The sequence below is a fragment of the Scomber scombrus genome, chromosome 21 (genome assembly GCF_963691925.1).
Source record: "Scomber scombrus chromosome 21, fScoSco1.1, whole genome shotgun sequence".
Lineage (NCBI taxonomy): Eukaryota > Metazoa > Chordata > Actinopteri > Scombriformes > Scombridae > Scomber > Scomber scombrus.
Window position 1 is genome coordinate 12,189,971 of NC_084990.1, and position 9,902 is coordinate 12,199,872.

Consider the following 9,902-nt stretch of genomic DNA (forward strand, 5'->3'; position numbering starts at 1 on the left):
GAAATGCCAACGCAAACAATACAAGTTTCTTGACATATCTAAGTGGTTCCCTTTTCCAGCCGAGGAGAGAGACAGTTTAAATCATAGTTAAGTTGTTTATAAATTATATACAAGTTAATGGAGGAGTAATGAGAAAGGGGTAGGAATTTATAACCATATACTTCTTCCTACTCCTCTTTGAACATTGTTATTTTTGTTTTGTTTGTCTTCTTTATCTGTTTTTTTCATGTTTGAAATATATAAATTAAAAAAATATCCAAATAAAGTCATACTCACTTCAACTTCACCCTGGGCAGATTGACACCACCCACCACTGTTTAGACAGGCCTTTTCTAAAAATAAAAAGTTCCATTTCTCCTTTTTGCTGAACTTCCTCTGCACCCTCATCCCATCTGCGCATCAGAAATGTCTTTTGTGTGCTATATAGATGCAGACACCACAAGCTGGTAGAATTTAACTGGATTGGATACCTGATAGATAACTTTGTATCTATCTATGTGCTGGCAGTTTATTCCTAGTTTTGACATTAATAACATTATGTTCTTTTGAGGTACCTACTGTATGTGCAATGACTCCAAAGTGTTTTTTATGGTACCATTTCCGCTGTCTAAGTAAACATATAGCAGTCTGCCATATGAAGATCGTATTATTCTTTAGTAATTCAATCAAACTTCTTCTGGAAAATAATGTTTTATCGTCTTTTTCTTCTCATCACAACTCAGCACATGGTCTTATTTAGTTCACATCCTGTCTTCAGGAAGTGAACTTTTTCCTGCTACTGCTCACCAGTGACCAAATGTTCTATTGTCACCACCCTTAAAAACCCAAATGATTTCTCTGCACAGGTTTGGTGGCCAAAGGTAGTAATCTGATCCCTCACTTTGTAAACAATTAAAATCACATAACTGATTGTGTTTGTATGATGTTTTTTTGTATTTTTTTAGGTAGTACAAGCAGATTTGGATGGGAGATTTTCTTAGACCAGCAGAATCAGAAGGACTCCAACCCAAATGAAGTGTCCAGAACTGTTACCAGAATCATTTTGCATCCAAACTATGACAGCAACCAGGGGCGATTTTAGACCATTTGATCTCAGCACCCCTTAAAATAAATAAAATATCGGTGTTTCCCATTTTTTATATATATATATAGGGGGGCCGCCACCTGTGTCTCTGTCTCTGATGCACACTGAGGGCTCAGCTTTGCTCCCGCTGAGACAGAGCAGAGGACGAGAGGCTATAACGCTAACCTCTGATATAGTTTGCTGTCATTTCTCGTCGCTGCTCTCCAGTTGTTACTGAACGGGGGGGCAGAGTTGCCCTGCCAGTAAGCGACTACAGGGGTAGTAACAGAGCCGATGTTTCAGTTTCATTGGTGACCGCGTTAAATGGTGACTTGTTGCATGTTCTCTTAAAAGCCTTTATAGTCCGTGAGCCAGAGGGGTTGGTCGTTACCGAAAAAGTGGCAAAGGTTACCATACCTTTTCTGAAAGCCTGGAATCTCAGCTTTTCAATGATGTATGATGGCCATCTGACAAGAGTAGCTGTTTTGAGTTATCACACATAATGTAAACTAAGGTTGAGAAAAATAATGCGTATAAATCAAGCAGAACACTGACAGCTGAAAATCTATATTGGACATATTGGAATATTTTATTTTGTTATGTTTGGTATCATTTTAAAGGGCTTTCATTTAAATCCTTTTGTGAACATTTTGGATAAGTACAGCCAACCCTGGAGCTCTTCAAACTTTTAATCACACACATTTTCCTGCCATTTCCGCCTAAGTCATCTTTTGTCTTTTAATTCTGTGGCACCAGGGAGCATCAGAGAAACAAAATCCAAACAGTGAAATACTGGCATAACCCTAAGGATTCAGAAAATGTATCATTTACCCATATTATCTGATTTGGAGGGGGTGATTTTCAGTGTTATATCAGACATAGCGTTTCAGAAAATAATGCCTATAAATTAAGCAGAACACTGACATATACGGAAGCTTATTGCATTCATTCAATAAAAAAAAATACAGATCCTGTTTTTCTGAGTAATTTTTTCTGTTTTTCTGAGTAATTTTTTTTAAAATCAGTTTTTCTGAGTAATTTTTTCTGTTTTTCTGAGTAATTTTTTTTTAAATCAGTTTTTCTGAGTAATTATTTCTGTTTTTCTGAGTAATTTTTTTGGATCAGTTTTTCTGAGTAATTTTTTTCCTGTTTTTCTGAGTAATTTTTTTTGGATCAGTTTTTCTGAGTAATTATTTCTGTTTTTCTGAGTAATTTTTTTTTCCTGTTTTTCTGAGTAATTTTTTTCCCCCTGTTTTTCTGAGTAATTTTTTCCCCTTGTTTTTCTGAGTAATTTTTCCCCTTGTTTTTCTGAGTAATTTTTTCCCCTGTTTTTTTGAGTAATTTTTTCTCTACTTCGAAATCTCGCGATAACACCTCACTTGCAAGTGACTCCTGCAGCTCCTGCTCCTGCTATGACCCGTCTTCAGCTCTCTACTCCACCGGGGTCAATTAAGGTGAGGCAAGTTACACACAGGGTATGATACACATGATTTCAGTTTAGTTAGCCGCTAACAGTTTTGTTTCCATCATGCCGGACAGTTTCTTTTGTCAAAAGTGAATCGCCTTTCTTCCATTTTATTGGCTTGGCACAAATAAAACGAGCCCACATGCCGTCATAATATTAAGCTATATGCTAATCGTAGCCTATGACTCATAGGCTATGAGCAGTGTTGGGTAGTAACGTGTTATTAGCCTAGTAACGCCGTTACTTTTTTCAGTAACTAATAACGTTTCCGTTACCGAACGCTGCGTTACTCCGTTCTTTTCCGTTCGTTCTGGTGAGGTTTTACAACGGCACACAGTTCCCACCATAGATATATATGGTTCCCACAACATTTGAGCGATCAATAAAGTTTCATTGAATTGAAAGACAGAGCACAACAAAGCACTCGGTGCCCTCTAGCGTCCTACATGTAATCAAACACGCTCCATGAAGAGGACGAGACAGGTCAGAGCACGGCATGACGGCGAGCTAAGCTAACATTAGCTAACGCAGCATCCTAGTCCAAAGCTGTGTGTCAGTTCAGGCTGCAGCTGGGACACAGCTCCAGAGTCACAGCGAGCACACAGCACCCACTCCACCCGAACAGCAGCGGTTAGAGTGCGACAGACGGACTCCAACTATGAAACTGTAAACACAGCTGATCGCTCTGTGTAAACACAGCTGATCGATCGATAAAAATGACCGCTTAAGTGAATTTTTCCGTCATTGAAAACAGGTTCTTGAATGTAACTCGGTCAAGACGTATCCTCAAGATTTTTTTTTGCAGTTCTGCTAGGTCAAGCTGCTGGAGCCAACATGCAATGATGATGGTGACATTTTACAGATAAAAGCAGATGTTTTTTTTCATCAGCATCAGTACAGAACTGAAAGGGTTAGAGGGGAATTCAATCAACCTTTATTTAATGGGAGCATTGGGAAAAACACGTTTTAAAGTAACGAAAAAAGTTACTTTCTTAGTAACGCATTACTTTTTGGTTTAAGTAACTGAGTTACTTTTTTCAGGAGTAACTAGTAACTGTAACTAGTTACTATTTTTCAGTAACTAGCACAACACTGGCTATGAGACATAACATGGGGGTGTGGCACGCTCTACATGTAACGTCAGCCTATGTAACGTTAAACAAACAGAACGTTGCCAGTAACTAAACTGAAATCATGTGTATCATACCCTGTGTGTAACTTGCCTCACCTTAATTGACCCCGGTGGAGTAGAGAGCTGAAGACGGGTCATAGCAGGAGCAGGAGCTGCAGGAGTCACTTGCAAGTGAGGTGTTATCGCGAGATTTCGAAGTAGAGAAAAAATTACTCAAAAAAACAGGGAAAAAAATTACTCAGAAAAACAAGGGGAAAAATTACTCAGAAAAACAAGGGGAAAAAATTACTCAGAAAAACAGGGGGAAAAAAATTACTCAGAAAAACAGGAAAAAAAAAATTACTCAGAAAAACAGAAATAATTACTCAGAAAAACTGATCCAAAAAAAATTACTCAGAAAAACAGGAAAAAAAATACTCTGAAAAACTGATCCAAAAAAATTACTCAGAAAAACTGATCCAAAAAAAATTACTCAGAAAAACAGGAAAAAAATTACTCAGAAAAACTGATCCAAAAAAATTACTCAGAAAAACTGAAATAATTACTCAGAAAAACTGATTTTAAAAAAAATTACTCAGAAAAACAGAAAAAATTACTCAGAAAAACTGATTTTAAAAAAATTACTCAGAAAAACAGAAAAAATTACTCAGAAAAACAGGATCTGTATTTTTTTTTATTGAATGAATGCAATAAGCTTCCGTAGACATTGATGAAAATCTAAAAAACGGTATAACAAATAACAAATGAGACATGGATTCCTATGTTTTAAGGTGTGGTAAACCCAATTATGACATTGCCATTACTGTAAAAGGTCAAGGTCATGACTTTTAGGCATGGTCAATGACATTTTATGACATTTTCGTACAGATTGCATCATTCAAGGCCACGACACTAATCAAACTCCTCGTCGGAATCCTCATCAGAGGAATAGGATTGTTTCTCATCAGCAAAGTCATCCTTCTGGTTTTTGCACTGTCTTGCATGGCATAGGTCAGTGCAGGCCAAGTTGTTGGCAACACACTGACATGATGGAGTGACACAGTCCCTCTTGCATGAGCAGGACAGAAACTCAAGTACTGCTTGTGGACCAATGGAGACATTGAACCAGTCTATGGAGAGCTGCAAGTCACCATCTTGGTCCACTCTAGACCACCCATGCTCAACTGGGGAAGGAACTTCAGGGTTGTTCTCGAGGCATCTTCTCCAGATAGCACCTTGATAGTTAGCTCTGAGACAGTGCTTCCTGAGAGAATCTGAGCATGGAGGTAACTGCCAGGATTCTACGCCTTTCTTTGCACAAAAAAGTGCATACCTCATTTCATTGATGTTGGTGATTCTGGACTTGGAGCTGTACATTTGACATGTGAACTCCTGTAAGACTGCATACAACTCAGGTGTCATTCTCCAGTCTGCCCCAACCTCCTGAAAGGTCTCACAGAAGTTTTCATTCTTCTGAAGAAGTTTTAGGGCTGACACTTTACCACGACCTGCAAATGCACTTACAGTGTCGCAGCCTGTGTATGCGTGTAAACCAGGCAAAGCCTGACACAACTGTGAACCCAGACCACGAGCGAGTTGTGAGATGTTTACGTAACTGGTGCGATTCTTTGTCCCTGACTTCAGGAACAGGTCACGTGTGAGTGCATCACTGGTAGCCAGGCTTATCACCAAGACATCAGTGTCATCAGACACAAGGATGACAGATTTGTGACCAGTCCTTGAAGCATGGCAAGCATGGAGTAGCATACGGTTGTCAGCCTCTTCCTGAGTGGACGACAGGTCTGCTACCTTGTGCACTCCCTGTTGGGTCAGCTTGTAACACTGATCTTTGGTTGTAGTGTACAGAACCTTTTCACAGAGTCTTGTTCTAGACTGTTCTTTGCCCCACTCTTTGAGCAAGAAGGTAGCAAGATTTGTTTTGTTGTTGTTGCTTTGTAGGAACTTCTTCCATTGCTGAACTCTGTGCCCTGCAGTGATCTGTCTGACCTCTGTGCCTGAGTCTGCACCTCTGGCCACTCTCTCCATGTGTTTGTTAGAAGCCTCATTATATACATCAAAAACAATGTCAACACGGGTGCTGTGACTTGCTTCAGCTAGCACAGTGGACAAGACATAGTCTGCAATATCAGCAAATGTCTTTGCCATCACCGTTCAGCTTCTGAACAAGTGCCATGCCATCTATTACGCAGCTGGAATTTAATGGCAATGATTCAGCAACACATGGGAACTTGAGCAGTTGCTTGGCAAGTGAGGATATGCAAGTCTTCCTCACATTGCCGTCTGGTGAAGCAAGAGCCCACGGAAGTGGTCCAAGGGGATGAGATAACACCTCCTTCAGGTTGAGCTGTCTACTCTGTGCAATCAGTACCATGTGGGCAAATATTCGATTATCAGCTTTGAGGATAACTTCTTTATTCCCAGTTTTGCATGTCTTTGCCTTTCCCTGCATTGAGGAGAATGTTTTCAGTTTCTTCTTGGAGAGTGGTGCATGGAACTGCTTTGCAGGAGGATTACTCTCAACACGCTCAGCAGAGAAGGTTCTGTAGGCATTCTCGCCAATGGTGTGTGCATTCAGAAGGTCTTCAGCAACATCTGCTGGTGCTGTACTTCCAGTAGACAGAGAAACAAGGGACTCACCACCTGCAAATGGATTTATCCAACTAGAATCCAACAGATCCACAGTGCTTGTAATGTGTTCTTCATCTTTGGCAATTCTGCTTTGCCCAAGGTCCTTGTGAGAACAGTCACTTTGTTGGATTCCCAGGGAGCTTTTCAATATAGACAGGTAAGTGCTTTTGTACTCAGCAGTAAGGTAATATCTTGAGACAGCTGCTGGCTTCAAGCTGAACCCTTTTGTGCCTCCAGCTGTCTGAGTGTCCCGATTGACAGTTTCCTCTAGGGTCTGGTCAATCGGAACCCTGCCAAATGTGTTTGTTGCACTCAGCTGGGCCGAAAAGCCACCTTCACAGAGAAACATGTACAGACCTGGTTTCTCATGTTCAATGTGGCTCATCTCTGAGTAGTAAGCAGTGAGTGACCTTGCGTAATTCAGATTATCATAGGCAAAGGTCCAGGGGATGATTGATCGAATGCTAGCCATGTGCAATGCCCAGTTTCCTTCACGTGATGCCCTCACAAGGTTTAGTACAACCTCCACCATGTCAATATATGACATCCAGAAGCGGGCCAGTGGACCTTGCTGAGACCTGAGATGCTGCAGGAATTCACAGAAGTACTGATGGACCTTTCTGAAGACTGTACGGTCAAGCGATTCTTCTACAGTGGTTGATGATATACCCTCAGAAAAGACACTCAAGACTAGGGGCAGGATATCTAGGAGATCGTGGGCATCAGGATGGTTCTCTGTGAGCCACTGGGGAAACTGATTCCAGACTAGCCTCAGGAGGGCTTCATACATGGTTTTGTGGAATCTCAGAGATCTATTGTACTTATGACCATCCAAAACATCACTGACAGATCCCTCAGCCACAGCTCCAGATTCAATGCATATGTCCCTTAGGCCTGCAGCCTGGAAGCGCTTCCCAATCACACCCAAGAACATACAGAAAGACTCCAAGTCTCGGGGCACAATGTTGGGAAACCTGTCTCCATGTGCCCACAGAATTTCTGTAACTTTACAGTAGAGAGCCTGATCAAAGGCAACTGACATGTTGCTGATGTGTAAGGAAGTCATGATGTTTTTACTTTGAAGGAGAATCTCATGAACAGTTGCCATCTGGGTGGCCGGGGCATTGATGGTTGGCAGATAGCTGACAACACTGGGAATAACATCAACAGAGTTTGATGCTAAGATGTTGTAACCTGTCCAGCTTGGGACACTTTGATGTGTGGCAGTGCAGTCTGCATACCAACCATAAGAAGTTCTTCTTCAAAGCATCAGCACAGATATCTGTCTTGACCTCAACATAGGATCTAGTTGGAGGACCACACCTAGTTCCCACAGCATACACTGGCAGAGCTGGCAAAGACACAGAGACAGTTCTCTGTTTGCTCTTGGGCACATCACAAGCTGGTCTAGGCAGTTCAGGACCGAACATCCGAGGCTGCACTGCTATACCATTGACCCTATGGGATGTTCCACGGCCTGTCAGTGTCTCTTCCAGCCTGTCAATATTGTCCCAGACTAGAACCGTGGGCACATATGGCTTCACTTGGTCTGGAGTAACCCCACCATCCTGTCCTAGCTTGTGCAAGCATAATGAGGTGTCAATTTCCTCTAGCATACTGTAGGATACACAATGACCAAATCTATTTAATATTCTGATGAGATTGATATTACCAGTAAGCGACTTCACAGCAAAAGCCAAAAGGATGTGCTTGGAAGTGCTGACTTTGCCATGAGATATGGCATATACTAGATCCATGCCAAATGAGTATCTTAGTCGTTGTTCCTTCTCACCAGTGCCTGGTAAGAGACAAGAGAGCAATGACTTCACGGAAGAAGGCACAGAGGAATAGGAGTCCAACTCTGTTGGTAGAGGTGGCCATGGCTGGTCCTGATTGAGATGCTTCACATCTCGATGGATTTGTTTTCCAACAACCTGGCATGAAGCTTCAATGCCAACGGTTGGTTTTTCAAGATTGGATATCCTCTTCCTAAGAGACATATTCTCTTTGACCAGCATTTCACGAGTGAGACTATCAGGGTATATCAGGACTTTCCCATCATTATCAGAAACTGTATGTATGGTAGTGCCAAATTCGTTTGCCAGATTTCTACTGATGTGTGTTTTGGTATGTGTTTGATTTCAGTCACACTATCATTTGTTCTCATAAATAGGATTAGCTTATCTAACAGATCTGATTTAAACCGCAATGATAACTTTTAAGGTGGCCTCATCCAATATATTAATGTCAAGTTTGAACATTTCTCCAAATTAGTGCCTATTTTAGTAAATGAAGCCTCATTTGTATATTTAGCCATTACTTTTGAGAAAACCTGCAATACAAGCAATATTTGTCTTAATGTATGTGTTAACTGGGAAAGTTTTGTGGTGATGTATAAAAGTTTTCTTATTTACCTGTATTTTCTCGCCCGAGAACAAGGCATTCATTTTTTAATGTAAATTCCATGAACGTGGGGACCTGATATAAATTATATTTGGTGGATATGTATTAAGGACCCTTTGAACTATCTAAAAATGCTTAAAATGCTGAATAACAACTTTTTCTAAAAAATATTTACCTCATACTTCAACAAATTAGCCTAGGGGTAATAGTACACTACATGTTTCTGTCTTTGAAAACGCCATGTCTGATATAACACTGAAAATCACCCCCTCCAAATCAGATAATATGGGTAAATGATGGTAAATTTTCTGAATCCTTAGGGTTATGCCAGTATTGCACTGTTTGGATTTTGTTTCTCTGATGCTCCCTGGTGCCACAGAATTAAAAGACAAAAGATGACTTAGGCGGAAATGGCAGGAAAATGTGTGTGATTAAAAGTTTGAAGAGCTCCAGGGTTGGCTGTACTTATCCAAAATGTTCACAAAAGGATTTAAATGAAAGCCCTTTAAAATGATACCAAACATAACAAAATAAAATATTCCAATATGTCCAATATAGATTTTCAGCTGTCAGTGTTCTGCTTGATTTATACGCATTATTTTTCTCAACCTTAGTTTACATTATGTGTGATAACTCAAAACAGCTACTCTTGTCAGATGGCCATCATGCATCATTGAAAAGCTGAGATTCCAGGCTTTCAGAAAAGGTATGGTAGCCTTTGCCACTTTTTCGGTAACGGTTTCCATATTTTGAGGCCCTGGCTCACGGACTATTAGTTACAGGGGTCTCAAGTCTCACGCAATGACCGTGAGACTCACACATTTAAGCCAGTTCTCACGGTCTCACGCCACATCATATGGCATTTCTCACGCTGAAATGCACCACACAGAAGTACGTGGGGAGTGAGACCTCTGCACTGACTTCATACAATCCTGAGTTAGCCTATGAACAGTCGTGTGGTAGGTGACCGTGCTGTTGTGTCACACTCTGCGCTCCTCATTACCCGCTGCTCTTGTACATTTCCATTCACCCCACCTCTGTTCCACTCTGCCAGTCAGCCACACCCACCTCATCAGCCAACTCTGTTCACCTGGGCTCTCAGCAACAACTCATCTGCAATCAAGCCACCGTAGATGCTTCTCCTGCCTGTTCATTCAATGTCAGATTGTTCTTCGCTCAAGATGCAAGACTCTCGAGTACTCACCATTGGT